At 29.2% G+C, this 15,175-nt stretch overlaps 1 protein-coding gene across 1 annotated transcript in view; it reads right to left on the bottom strand.

The window, feature by feature from the left end:
- Positions 1–11,180, bottom strand: part of LOC129981031 (uncharacterized) — a 206,626-nt gene extending 195,446 nt beyond the window's left edge. Inside the window, exon 1 of the mRNA XM_056091639.1 lies at positions 10,990–11,180. The gene's annotated coding sequence lies outside the window, so the exon portion shown is untranslated. The remainder of the gene's footprint in view (positions 1–10,989) is intronic.
- Positions 11,181–15,175: the final 3,995 nt, after the last annotated feature.

The raw sequence follows: 15,175 nt of genomic DNA, 5'->3' as shown, positions 1-15,175 counted from the left end.
ACTAACTTTTAATTCAAACTATGCTTTAAAAATTAAAAAAATATATATTGATTAACACATTTAATTTTCATGAATTTAAAAAAATGTTTTTTGTTGTACGCAAACACGTAGAAAAACTACAACTTACTTTATACAATCTTTAATTCTTTTATTTTAAATATTTAAAAAAAACCTATCATAGACACTAGCTGTGCATTTATTACAATATTACCGATTATATCGATAGTACTGTAACGAATGCGAATATAAAAAAATCTAACAAAATTTTTTCATTGAAATTCAGTCAGAAAATTCAACAAATTTGAATAAAAAGATTGGAATAATTCTGAAAAGTGACATTCAAAATCTGTTTCCTGAATTTCAACAAAATCTGTTTTGCCTGAAATTTAATTCTCGTTAAAAATCATTACAGAGCAGGATTTTTGAAAACAACAGCTACGATAAATGCTGCAATCGAAAATGAATGCCGATATCGATAAATAGAATGAATGTGAATACTATTTTGTACCCAAGGTCGAAAGCAAGTTCTTTCGAATATATTCAAAAGGTTCGACTTTGTGACAGGACTGTATTGAAATGTCGATCCTTATCACGGTTGCAGAGATGTCACTTTAATCTGCGATGGCGATTTTGCAGTGCATGGCATAAAGAAGGAAATACACGTCGTAGGCACATAACGAATATATGTCTGCCTTGTGAAGGTCATCTAAAACAGGAGAGGGAAAAGTTTAGCAAAAGGAATTAAGGCAACAAGCCATGGAAATTTCAAGATACACTTGAATAAAAATATAGCAATTTAAGAATGATTTATTCGTAACAGATGAACGAAAACATGATTTTTTAATACATGGATGAACTAAGTATGGGAAAACAAAAATACAATTCCACGGTTTTAGTATTTTCAACAAGAGATAATTTGCACCAAGTCGACTTTTGGCATACCTTAGGTTTAGAAGAGTTTAACTGAAATCGAAACCGAATGCTTAACAAAAGTCGTTTGCTTATAAATGATATGAAGAAATTGCTAAATCTTTAGACTTTATAATTTAACAGAAAAATCCAGCACTTTAAAATAATTCAGATTTATTTTACATAGATTAAATAAAGAAAATATAAATATATAATAATTTTCAAAGCTTCAGATAATATATAACAGATATGACATACATAAAAATTTACAAACCAATTTAATATCAGAAATTTGGAAAAAAAAAAGGATAATTTGATAATTTATCCAAATGAGAGACATTTACTTATTTCAAAAATAATTCTTTATTTGTGCATAAAGATGTTTGGCGATAGCAAAACGTAATGCCCAAGATATAAAATTGCGAGGTCATTCCCGAAATAGCCTCTCGTAGCTTCAAAACAAGACATTTAATTAACTAATCTAAACTATCAATTCATATTTATGGCTTTAAGATTTGCACTGAGGTTTTCTTTTTATCAAAGCAGACAAATAACATTATATTCCTATAATTTTAAATAATTAACTTTTTTAATTAAAAAAATTAGTGCAAATAATGTAACAATCGCAAAATGTTTATAAATAAGGAAACCTGTAAACCATTTTACTAATCAAAAAACTAACTGATCCATGCAATATCTTTTAAGGGTTTCTTTCATTTGTTTAATTAATATTACTGTCAAAATGTAATTTATAATTCCGAATAAAATTTCTCTCTAACTCTTATAAATAACAATAAAGCCCATTATTTAAATATGAGCGCAATAATTTGAAAACGTAATCAGAATGTTAAAATATTAATTTCTGATTATATTTTGAACTGACAAGTACTACATCAAATATCACCTATATTGTGGCAGGCAAGTTTAAATATACAATTAAAAACAGTAAAGGAAGTATAACATCTTGGTAAGCATCGTATGAATATAATATTATCCTTAAAAAGAATTTAAGAATTTTTAAATTAGGGCATTTTGTGAAATCTACAAATAAAGACAAAAAATTCTTATAAAAATACTTATAAAATAAATATTATTCTTTAATTACAATTTTCCGCAGCTTAAACGTCAGTTACATTTAACTGAGCTAAAAAAATTTCCAACATCGGAGTTCAGTAAACAATTTTTATTTAAGGTTAAGAGAAAAAATAAAACCTGCCAACATTTCAAAGCGCACAAATTAATTAAATATTCAATCAATTAGAAACTTATCTTAATTTTGGCGTTTTATCATAATAACTTTGGAAACAAATTATCTCATAAGAAATATTTTTGAACCACTTTAAAATTCAAACTTTTACCTTATCGATAAATATCAATTTCATTTCTGCGAAATTTTTTCTTCCAATTTTTCTTAATTTTTAAAATTTAATAAATAATTGAATTGATACAGACAATTTTGAAATATAGAAAATTTATAAATAAATCGTTTTAACGAAGCGATGATAATTTGCTTCGTAAATTATTCCATAATTTTTGTTTTATATTTTTTTAAATATTTTAAACGGCAATTTTATGGGTTCTAAAATTTATTGATTAAAAATAAATTTGCGGACGATGGAAATATTTTGTGTTTTATAATATTTTATATAAAAATATTTCTCGCAAATATTCAATAAATAATTACTTTTTTCGCAAATGACTCATAATTAAAATTTTACTTGCAAATTTTGAAGCATAATATTTTAATTAAATTTTTCTCATAGTTATTTAAACAATAAGAAAAAAAGAAAATTCCATTGCGAACATTGGTGTTTCAGCTAATAATGTCTGGTAAACGGAGCTTCGCTCTGCATTTTTTTTAATCATGTTTTTTTCTGGGAAATTATTTAGATACTAATGACATACTGATAACATATGAATATTTTTTCAATCTTATCTACATATGAAATGGTCATTTAAAAAAAATCATGAATGCACTTAGTTTTACATGCTATTCGAAACAGTCTGCTGCTATATTACAGTACATTTTACAGCTTATCTACCATTACTTATATTTTGAACAGTTTTACCTTGGTGAAATCGGGTCTGAGATGGCGCTATACGACACTGTCAGCATGAGAATTGATAGAAAAAGTCTAATAGTTAGTTATAAAAAATGTTTTGTGTGTGTGTAAAATCGTACTTTTTCAAGAAAGACACCTATATAGATAAATTTAAAAACTAAAAATATTAAATATAAATACATAAATAAAAATATAAAGAAAAAAGCGAGACTCGAACAAAGAACCTGCAATTCATACGTCATTCAAGTTGTTCTGAACAGTCTACAGCATTGCCCACGCTTCGAAGTTGAATATACTTATTCTAATAGTTAGTAATAAAAAAAAAAATTTTTTTTCGTGTGTGTGTAAAATCGCATTTTTTCAGGAAAGACACCTACATAGATAAACTTAAAAAGCAAAACCTTATCTAAATATAAAATTCGATCCAAATCGTTAGAGCCGTTTATGAGATACACGATATATATATATAAGAATTGCTCATTTAAAGATATAAGATACTATAAAAAGGAGAAACTTTTTTTTAAATGCATGGATTTAAACCCCTCCCAATCCGCACTCGTTTTTTTTTTTTTTTTTCCTCCCACTTTACAGAATTTTAAAACTACAACACCTAACACCAAATGCAAAACACAAACAATATCACTCCCACTTTCAACTCGAAGCTTTCACAGACTAACACAGAAATTATTGAAAGAGTTTGCGAAAAATTTAAAGACTCAAACTCGATGTCGTTGGGTTTGAGATGCGTCTTTTTCGATGTATTGCGGAATAGGACAGAAGGGGGGAGTACAGGACGAGAAAATCCAATTTCCCTAAATGATATTTTGCGTATGTCAAAAGAGGAGACAGGGGGGAAAAAATACAGAAAAGACGAATGGTCGACCAGAGATTTTCCCTCTTTCTCTTTCTCCCGTGGTAATACTGCGCTGCACAACCATTAGCATCTAAGCCCCCCCCCCCGTGCGTTCCATCAAAATAATTTAAAATCTTTACCCTGTCCTGCTTTTTTCTTTTTCAGATTTTTCCATGGGAAATCTTTCCCCTGAAAAGAAGGAAGAGCCGCATTTATGACGGCAGAATAGATGATGGCTCCGAATTTAAATCGGATATTAATGGTATGCGTTAGAAGAACATAGAACTACTATCTGACAGAGCTCAGAACGCAAAGCTCTGTCCGATTCCGATCTCATTCCATTCGAAATAAAAGAGAAAGGACGGATCTTTGCATTTTTGAGCTTCCTCATGCATTTCTACCAAAGTACAATCTCTGGCGCTCCAACATTTTTTAGGGCTGGAGTGATTTATTTGAAGTGATATTTCTTTTCCTCAAACAGGAAGAAATGGATAGAAGCAAATACACATATTTTTTTTCTTCTCATACGAATAATTCCTTGGAAGTACCACGAAAATCGTCCGTGCGCTTGCATATCATTGATGGAATTCATTTATGATGCAGGAAACGTAATCGCAGACATTAAGAACAATGAAAGAATTTATTACGAATTACAGAAGAACAAATTTATGTATATTTTTTCTCTTTCCTTGCAAAGAAAAAAAATAATTCTCAATTTCCTTTCGAACATGATTTTTTTTAGAATCAGGAAAGGAAAATTAACATGCTTATGATAAATATTATTAAAATTTTCAGGTTAATATATCTTAGAAGCCTTCCAGAATAATTTGAACCTGAAATCATTGTAAAACACTTTTCTTTTAATAAGCGTATGTTTATTACGAATTATAGAAGAATAAATTTATGTATATTTTTCTCTTTCTTTTCAAAGAAAAAATAATAATTCGCAATTTCCTTTCAAACATTTTTTTAAAAATCGGGGGGGGGGGATATTAACATGCTTATGATAAATATTACTAAAATTTTCACGCTAATATACCTTCGAGGCTTTCTAGAAATAAATTCAACTTGAAATCAGTGCAAAACACCTTTTTTTTTTATTTAAGCGTATATTTATCTCAAATTAAAAATGAAAGAATTTATCACGAATGACAGAACAAATTTATGTATATTTTTCTTTCCCCTTTAAAACAAAATAATAATAATAATTCGCAATTTCCTTTCGAACATGATTTTTTTAAGAATTAGGAAAGGAAAATTAACATGCTTATGATAAATATTATTAACATTCTCAAGTTAATATTTAATCGAGGTTTTCCAGAAATAATTTTAACCTGAAATGATGATGATGATGTCGTGTTCGCGTAACTCTGGAAAGGGGGTGCAGTAGCTTCTGAGGGTAAAGACCCCTGAGCACCCGAGGGCAGAAGTCTGACTTCTAGCTCATATGAAGATGAAACTCACACATTCGCTTGCACAACCTCTTTTTACAGGGGGGCACATTCGCATACTTCACAGATAGAACACAGATGAAGAACAACCATGCCCGAACCGGGATTCGAACCCGGAACGCCCAGATCACGGGGAAGATGCGCTAACCCCTATGCCAGGACGCCGGCTTTAACCTGAAATAAACGATGCAAAACACCTTTCTTTACACATAAGCGTATATTTATTTCAGCAATTAAAACATCTATCAGAATTTGCTATAAATTGTGGGTATTAATAAAAAAGCGATTAAAAATTTTACAAATGGTACTTTTGCTTGCTTTTTGTCAGCATTCTGAAACTTAGAAAATTATTTTTTAATTGCAAAATTATTTATTATTTTTATAAATTATTATACTATAAATATCACGCTTTTCATTCCATACTACATTCTAACACTACCAGAAATTTATTATTTATACATATATAAAACACTAACATACCTGGCACAGAAATCGTTCTTATTGCTGAATGGCAACAGTGAAACTGTAAACAAATCACTATACGAAAGTTTCAAATTGCTTCATTGAGTGTTTTTACAGCTGTAAGTGGTTATGCTAAGTAATGGAGTTGCAAAATGTTATTAAAAATGTTTTGTAGATTATTGGTATTCCGTTAAATCCATACATTCTATTTAAGTGGTAAAAGAAATAGGCGCCAAACAGGAAATTTAATAAGCATTAAAATAGGCTTAACCGTCGCTACTTAGGTAATCGCAATGGCTTAATTATTACATAATGATAATAATTTAAAAAATTAAAAACTGAGCGAACAAGCTGGTCGCCAAAGGCAGATGGTTTTAGTATGTTCTGAAAGTAATAAAGCTAATTTGAAATTAGCACCAAAATAAATTTGAAAACAAATGGCATGCGCAATGACGCGTATCACATGGTTGAGACGTTCGTGAATCGACTCCTTTGTACATAATTCTACTCATTAAAACATATAAATATATTATTACCAATCAATAATTCACAATTTTGCAATGTTTGAAACGCAAATTTAAATACTATCAATCTCATAATAAAAGTGCATTGACAAAGTTGCAATTAAAAAAATATAAAAAGAATGGAAATTTGTTTTAAAAAAATAAAGAACAGCTGCCCACAGATCGCAACTCTAAATCGTAACTTTTTTTATACAACAGTAACAAATTCTGGACTATTTTTTTTTTTTTTTGAAATGACTGTATGAGATGGAACATGAACAAACGTAAAACATTTTTATAGAGAGCAGGTGACTTTTCTTTAAGAAAACACTAGTCGGCATTCTTCAAGATATAATTAACGAGTACAATAAAAGTAAATTAGAGGTCTCGAGCAAATATTTCCCGTTCGTTAACCGCATGACATCTCTGTTAGAATTTGATTTTTCGGACCAACCAGTTCGGCACTTTTACGTCTTTGACAACTTCACCAAATGTATTAAAAAATTTGGGTAAAATGGAAGTAATTAATCAATGTTTTCCGTCGTTTCCTTTTATGAAATCGTTTGCAGAATTGTAATTTATAGATCTAGTAATGTGGCCTATTGTTCTAAATTTTATTAATACATTTGATCAATCTTTAACCACTGGGCCTGCCGCATCAAATTATCATTTCTTAAACTGATAAATTAAAATTAAATTGCTCGAAACTACAAATCAATAAAAAAATTACATATAATTCACAAACATCTCAAATGTCCGTAAAAGAGACATTATCAAAATTAGAAGTGTCATCTAATTAGATTAAAGAGAAGAAAAAAAAACTAAAGTGTTAGGTATATTGCATCTTAAAAGTATTTCCCTGCATTACCATAGATATTTTGTACAAGATCTGTATATACATTAAACTCAAAGAAGTATTACATAAATATTTAAAAGAGAATGAAATAGAAACATATATTAAATATTAAAGCATATGTTAATAAAATGTATGTACACAAAGTGGCAAAATTGTTTGTCTAATATCCTATGTCTGTGTCAAGACAACAAGTAAATATACAATTAATTTTGCTTAGAAAGGCAATTTCAATATGCTCTCATGCCTTAAATGCGAATTTATCTATCTTAGAAAACATTCCAATTCAACCGCCATTTTCAACCGCCAATAAACTTTATCTCTAGATTTTTTTTTCTCTCCTCCCCCTCCCCCATCTGTTAAAGTTCACTTACATTAACGTTCTGATTAGAAGCAACACAAAAGTTATTTTGGGATGACACCTGGAAAAGGGATCCTCACTCTCTAAACTTCTGCATCAAACTGATCAAAAGACCTTTTCCCCACTTTTAAACAAACCAATAATATAAAAAGGTTAAGCGAATTTCGTTTCTATTTGTCACTGAATATCATTGAAACTTTAGTAATTTTTATGAAGCTTTTACAATAAGTTAGCTACCAGTTTACATCTGTTTCCTGCCTATACTCATGTAGATAAAAAAAAAAAAAAAAAGATTGTACTAAAAAAAATACAAGTTTTAGTATATATTGACGATTTTTAAATTAATCTGTTTCGCGGTTGCGTGGCATATAATATTCAACCAGTGCCAATGCTTCTGATATAAACTGTAAAAAGAAAAAATACGAGTTAATATTTCGATGAAAAAAAATTTTTTTTATTATTAAAATCTTCTCAGAAATATAAGCTTTATTTTTATTCTGCATTTATTTTATCTTTAATGGATCTGAGTTTCACAGAAAATTTGTATTAAATACACATGATTCAGAAATTATAATCTGGAAATTTTGTCGACAAATACTTCTTTTCGATTCGTTTAGTTAAAATATAAAAATAATTCTTTCAGCTCTTCTATTCTAATCGGGATTCTCTCTAAATCCATCAGGCAGAATTATATATATGATGCATTATAAAAACATTATTCCACGCTATCTGAATAACTATATTAAATTTATAAGTATTTATAACTTCTATTGTTTTTTACTTCATTTCACTGTTTTTCAAATAACTTAAAAAATTTATAAATGTTTTATTCAGTAGCCAAAAAAACACCGTGACCAGACAAAGGTACATGAATCTTGTCTTTTACTAATATATCATGTAGAAAACTTTCATGCGAAGCAAAAAATAAATAAACATAAGGGAAAATTCGTCTTCTCTAAATTATCATACTCTAAAATAACATTTTCTGGGAATCTTCATTTCAAGTAAACAAAAATGTGTAAAATACATTTTCAGTTATAGAAACAAACTTTTAAATGATATATTATTTGTCCTTAAAAATTACATTTTTTTCTAATTAGATACTTGATACTTTCATCAAGAAAAAAATGGCATTGCTCTCTCTCCTTCTCTAACGAAACATTTATAAAATAACAATATTTGAAAAAGTTTTTCGACAGAACATTTTAAATCCGAAAGAAATCAATTACTTTCGCTTATGACAAAAAAAAAAAAAAAAGGAAGGAAGAAAAGAATAGATGAGTTAAATTCATTCTGTGCAATTTAAATATTTCCAGAAAGCAAAATTTTCTGCAATTACAATAATTCAGATTCCGATACCAGACATGACCAATCGATACTTGAGCTATTCGTTAAGACAGTTTCATTTATTCTTCTTAGAGCGGATCTCGTCAAATAGTTTCGATAAAAGAAAACATATAATCAGTTACATATTGTTATTTTTTGAGCTTTTCGTTCATTATCTTTTTTTTTTTTTTTTTTTTTTTCAATTTTTATACCAATTCTTGACGAATATAATAGGGAAAAAGCTTTTCGTTCATTATCTTTTTTTTTTTTTTTTTCAATTTTTATACCAATTCTTGACGAATATAATAGGGACGAATATAATAGGGAATAAAATTGTGAAGACACATGAGCATCGAATATGCTAATTACTTCTTTATTTTAATTCAATTCTATCTTTTTGCCGTTAGCACTCATTCATGACAAATATGAAAACATAAGGTCATTTTTGGTAATATGCTACAGTTGTCATAAATTTATAAAACTTTAAAAGTAAAGAATTTGTGCTTTTAAATCAGTTTATTAGTTTTAATTATCTTTAGAACATGATTTTTTTCAATATATATTTTAGAGCAAGAAGCGCATCATTAAGATAAATAAATTTTGAGAAAAAAAACACAAAATATTTTATAAGATATTACTTTTACGATCGACATCATAAATAAATCATTTTTTATTCTTTAAAACTTTTTTCTACATAATCAAATATTTTTATACAATAATACCATTAAGAATCTTTCTATGCCTGTAAAAAATCATTTATATCAAAATATATTTTAAAAATAAAGTTTGTACTTACAATAAATATAGATAAAACAAGAAGTTACAAAAACTAAACAGATTTAATAAAATATACGCTACCGAAATCGAACAGAATTGAGCATTTGTGTTTTATGAAGAATCTCAAATCAATTGGTTTCGGTAAATTTGTCTCGTAGATTATTACACAACATTTGGAAATAAAATTTAAAGAAAACCGGTACTTAACAACTAAACCTATTTTTTTTACGGTTTAAAATCAACACGGAATCGGAATTTTCTGATTAATCAGAGATTTCACAAAATTATTTAATACAGAATGAATATACTTCGATTAATTTTCAATTTACTTGAAACTAATGAATTTCAATTTAAATGACTGTAAGAATACTACATTCGTTATTATTTAACACTTCATAACTGCAAAATTTTCTAAGCGAATATAAAATCTGACATTCTTGGAATCGATATGCAATGAACAGAAAACGGCATGAATGCTCGTATGAACTTGTTTCATGTAAGAAACAGATGATAAATGAATGCCAACTATTTACAAAGAAATAATCTGATAATTAAAACCATTGTCAGTATTAAAAAAAACAGTGAAGACAAAAACAATAGTTTTTCCCCCTTCCTTAGTAATCTAATACAGTAATAGATATATATATATAAGAAGTATTTGAAAATAATTGCACAGAAGAAAGTTTGATGTCCAACTATTCATGATAGACAATTTATTTTCTTAAATATCTTATGCAGAAGAAATGAAAAGAAACGACCTCTAGATAGAAGAAACACAATTTAAATCTGAATACCGCAATTTTTTACATGCGCACAGTTCACTTGTCATCTAATTCAGGTGTTACAACACAGTGACTTTTAAATATTGTTCTATATTATTTACTTAACATATGCTAACATTAGTTTCGAAACAAAATTCAAATTCAAAACATGTCTAAGATGGAAGCGCAATTTTTAAATATTTTAGATTGTTACAATCTTATTTACGAAATGCTAAATCGGATAGGCTTTGGAACTATCAGCGATTCTATTGTTATATTAATTACAATAGAAAACAAAAATTAAATAAGGAATTACAGATTTTATATTACGATACTAAAAATTATCAAGAAATATTATGAACATCACCTTAAATTATCAACTTCACTTCCCACCGCTAAGAAAATTTACACAAAACAATCTTTATTAAAACAGAACTGTTACTCGGGTCAACTAGTGAAAACTGATATAAATACTAATCGTTAATCCGACGCAACGTGAACGAATGAATGGTTGCTCCCGTCAGCTGTAAACAAAAGCAGAATTCCCGTCAATACAAGCGCGAGCTTTCCTTTCTATTGTGGCACTTTTGGAAGCAGAAGTTTTCGGGAAAATTTTCTGTTTGTTCTGTCAGTAAACAAACCTGAAAAAGTTTGGGAGAATTTTACTTACTCGCATGTCACTTTTGCCAATCGCTCCATGGTTCATGATGTTAATCCAACACGTTTTTCTGTAGCTAAAAAAAAACAAGTCCCAGTCAATTTGAACGTTTATCACGCGTTCGAGCACACGCGACAACGGCTTGCAGCGTAGACAAGCGATGTTACCTCTTGTGTGGCGATCGAGACATGGCGGCGAATCGCCAGCAGGTCAATACCACACGCTTTAGTTTAGATTTTTTCACGCCAGATCGCCTAGGGTTGCCACGATTTGGAGCTGCGTTGGCGTTTAATTAGAGCGCCAGTTCGTGTTCGGAAGGGAAGAATACTTGTTTTCGTTTTTCTGCCGTAAAAAGAATGAAGGGGAGAAACTTTCATACACGAATTTTCGTGACCACCAAGAAAGAAAAAGCGAAAGAAAATAAAGTTTAACTTTGTTGAAATATGTGATCCCAAAACTTTGATGTCTGCACGGAAAGTGAAGAAATGTCCTGTCGGGCAAGAAATTGTAGACAGCGAAGATGATTTAATTGAAAAGAAGAGTCCGCGTCGTATCGTGCTCTTCTAATACCATTATTCTTCCAATAATCCTGAAACATTGTATACACTATTTTAACTTATTCTATTATTCTTTTAAAATTTATTTTTTAAATAAATATATTAAAAAAAATTTCATACATGAGCGTAATTATGCATTTAAATTTTCTTTATTCCATTAGAATTTGAATATTTTTGTCGATTCTTCCAGCGAATTTTTGAATTTGTTTATTTTAAACTTAAATGTTATTGTAAAGTTAAAAATATTTTTTAACTGTTGATTTTTAAAAAAAAAGATTGATAGAATGAGTTTAAATAATGAATAATATATGAAGAATATTAAATTAATAATTTTTTATGTACGGTCAAGATAAAAATAAATAAGTACAGCGATCTGAGATTTAATTTTTCACTTAAGTAGATTTAAACCTAATTTCTGAAATTCGAAATATATAAGATTTTAAAAATAAAAAGTCAACTCTGAATATTGTATTCCTATAAACATTACAGCTATAAACAATATATAGCAACAGAGAACCATAAAAACGAAAAAAGATATTTTTTAATTAATTAGATTTTAACTTCGAGCAGGATGATGCTTTAGTATTTTATCATCTACTTTTATATTATTTTTACGAATTCATTCTTAATTGTAACAACGACAACGGGCACATACACGCAGAAAAATATATTTAATATCGTTGAAACTCAAATGTGTATAAATGGAATTACTAAAACAATAAAAAGTATTGTCGCAAAACATGATTAAAATATTTGAAAAATTTATTAAAATTATAAATTAAATTATGCAAAAATAAGTTTCAAATCATTATAAAATTATTATTATTATTATTATTATTATTATTATTTTAGAGGGGATGGATGATTTGTAAAAGTGCAGAGAAAAAAATTTTGTGGAATAATATTCCAAATTTATTGAGGAGAAATATTAGAATTTTGACTAATTTTTAATTAAAATTCCAATAAAAGTTTTGAAAACTTTTTCATAATGAGCGTCTAGTAACCCAAAATATGCAATCTTTCGGCCAAATGATCTGCCATATAAAGCGTTTTACGCGCTATTTAACCATGAATATTGCAATTTACAAATAGATGCAAACTCATAAACTAACCCGGATTTATACCCTTTATAGGCATAACTCTGGGGCATCGACAAATAAAATGTTTTGGGGGTTATATCATGATAAGTTGATAATGTAAATACTAAAATATCAAAAGTTCGCTTATTTTTAGTGAGAAATCATGAAATTGCTCCAAATACAAATTCATTAAAGTCTTACATTAAAGTTCGAATTTTATTTTGCGTTTGATAGAGCGGCTAGGCAGGTCGCGACATTTCATAAAAACAAAACTGTAACAATCTGATGTAATTTTATTTATCACATCTTAACCACTTTTTGTATTAAAAAATAAATTAAAATATCATAAACTGCAGTATTCAAATAATTAATACATTAAAAATGAAGTTAAATATGCGTAAGATCATTAACAGTAAGATTCCGAATTTTAAGAAACTCCAACTGCGTCAACGGTTTTCGTTCATTTTAAAAAATGAATGAGGATTTTGAGTTAAATAAATTCAATGACAAATACTGATAGTTAAATATAAGTACATTTAAGTGAATACGAGTGTTTGAATTCAGTTCGTAATACAAATACTAATAACTATCGTACAAACAGTAGTTTTTATTCCTGTAAACATTTCCGGGAATTAAAATTTAATTACAAATGCTGGAACGAAAATCCTCGCGAAATGTCGTTATGAAAATCCTTGTACAGTGGTAACCATACTTATCACTTTCGAATTTAAATGATATTTAACTATATTTCGGAGCTATTAGGATTACCACGAAAGGGGGTGTAGTAGCTTCTGAGGGAAAAGACCCCTGAGCACCCGCGGGTAGAAGTCTGACTTCTAACTCATATGAAGATGAAACTCACATATTCGCTTGCACAACCCATTTTTACAGGGGGGCACATTCACACACCTCACAGATGAAGAACAACCATGCTCGAACCGGGATTCGAACTCGGGACGCCCAGATCACGCGGAAGATGAGCTACTCCTATGCAAGGACGCTGGCAGCAGCTCCGATAGCTCAATCGAATGTTAAGCATCTGATTGCCCTATTTATCATTTTAAAATACTTTTTTGAGCCCTCATAAAGAATATAAATGGTTAAAATAAGTGCTAGTGGTCTGCTCGAAACTTTCCCGCATATTCTCCATTTAAGGTTTTATTCCCCATCCCGCATAAAAGTATGGATCTTGAATAAGGTCGCAGATGCCTTGCATGGTGTTAGCGAACTCTAATTACAAAATATAGATGTTTATGGCAAATATAACATTTTTACTGAATCTATCGAGCGAATATGTATTTTGAACGTCTTTGTGAAGACTGAATGAAACCAAAATTGGACACAGTTGTAGTTCCAAGCTGATATACACGATTTTACTGATTTAAGTTATTCCATCTATGAATTATTACGTTTACATGCATGCGAAAGTACAGATAGACAGACCGTCATCCTTTTAATAGTTTTGCTCAAAACTTGATAATAATCTATATTTTAGAAGCTAAAAATGTGTGCCAAATTTTATCTGCCAAGCACTTGCGGCTTGAAGTTAATGTGTTGTACTCACACAGCCAGCCAGACTTCTTGTGATTGGATTCCTTCAAAGTTAGATAGGAATCTGCAATTTTGGTCTAAGTTCATGATACCAAATTTCATCCGTCTCACTTAAAGCTTTTATGAATTATCGTGTTCACGAACAGACATTATATCAAAAATGGGCGTACAATAGGTAGAAAATATTAACTTTTGGCTTGAATTCAGCATTTTTACTGAATCATGTCATCCTTGGCAAGTTATTTGGCGATTAATCCCTGGCATGCCATTAATAATACACGAAATTAGAATTTGTACTTTGGACACGTATTTCTACCGATTCCTTGCATGGTGTTAGCGAACTCTAATTACAAAATATAGATGTTTATGGCAAATATAACATTTTTACTGAATCTATCGAGCGAATATGTATTTTGAACGTCTTTGTGAAGACTGAATGAAACCAAAATTGGACACAGTTGTAGTTCCAAGCTGATATACACGATTTTACTGATTTAAGTTATTCCATCTATGAATTATTACGTTTACATGCATGCGAAAGTACAGATAGACAGACCGTCATCCTTTTAATAGTTTTGCTCAAAACTTGATAATAATCTATATTTTAGAAGCTAAAAATGTGTGCCAAATTTTATCTGCCAAGCACTTGCGGCTTGAAGTTAATGTGTTGTACTCACACAGCCAGCCAGACTTCTTGTGATTGGATTCCTTCAAAGTTAGATAGGAATCTGCAATTTTGGTCTAAGTTCATGATACCAAATTTCATCCGTCTCACTTAAAGCTTTTATGAATTATCGTGTTCACGAACAGACATTATATCAAAAATGGGCGTACAATAGGTAGAAAATATTAACTTTTGGCTTGAATTCAGCATTTTTACTGAATCATGTCATCCTTGGCAAGTTATTTGGCGATTAATCCCTGGCATGCCATTAATAATACACGAAATTAGAATTTGTACTTTGGACACGTATTTCTACCGATTCAAACAAAGATTTGATAAAAACTGCA

The sequence above is a fragment of the Argiope bruennichi genome, chromosome 1 (assembly GCF_947563725.1).
Source record: "Argiope bruennichi chromosome 1, qqArgBrue1.1, whole genome shotgun sequence".
Lineage (NCBI taxonomy): Eukaryota > Metazoa > Arthropoda > Arachnida > Araneae > Araneidae > Argiope > Argiope bruennichi.
The sequence above is the reverse complement of the archived record's forward strand: the minus strand, read 5'-3'. Positions and strand labels throughout refer to the sequence as shown.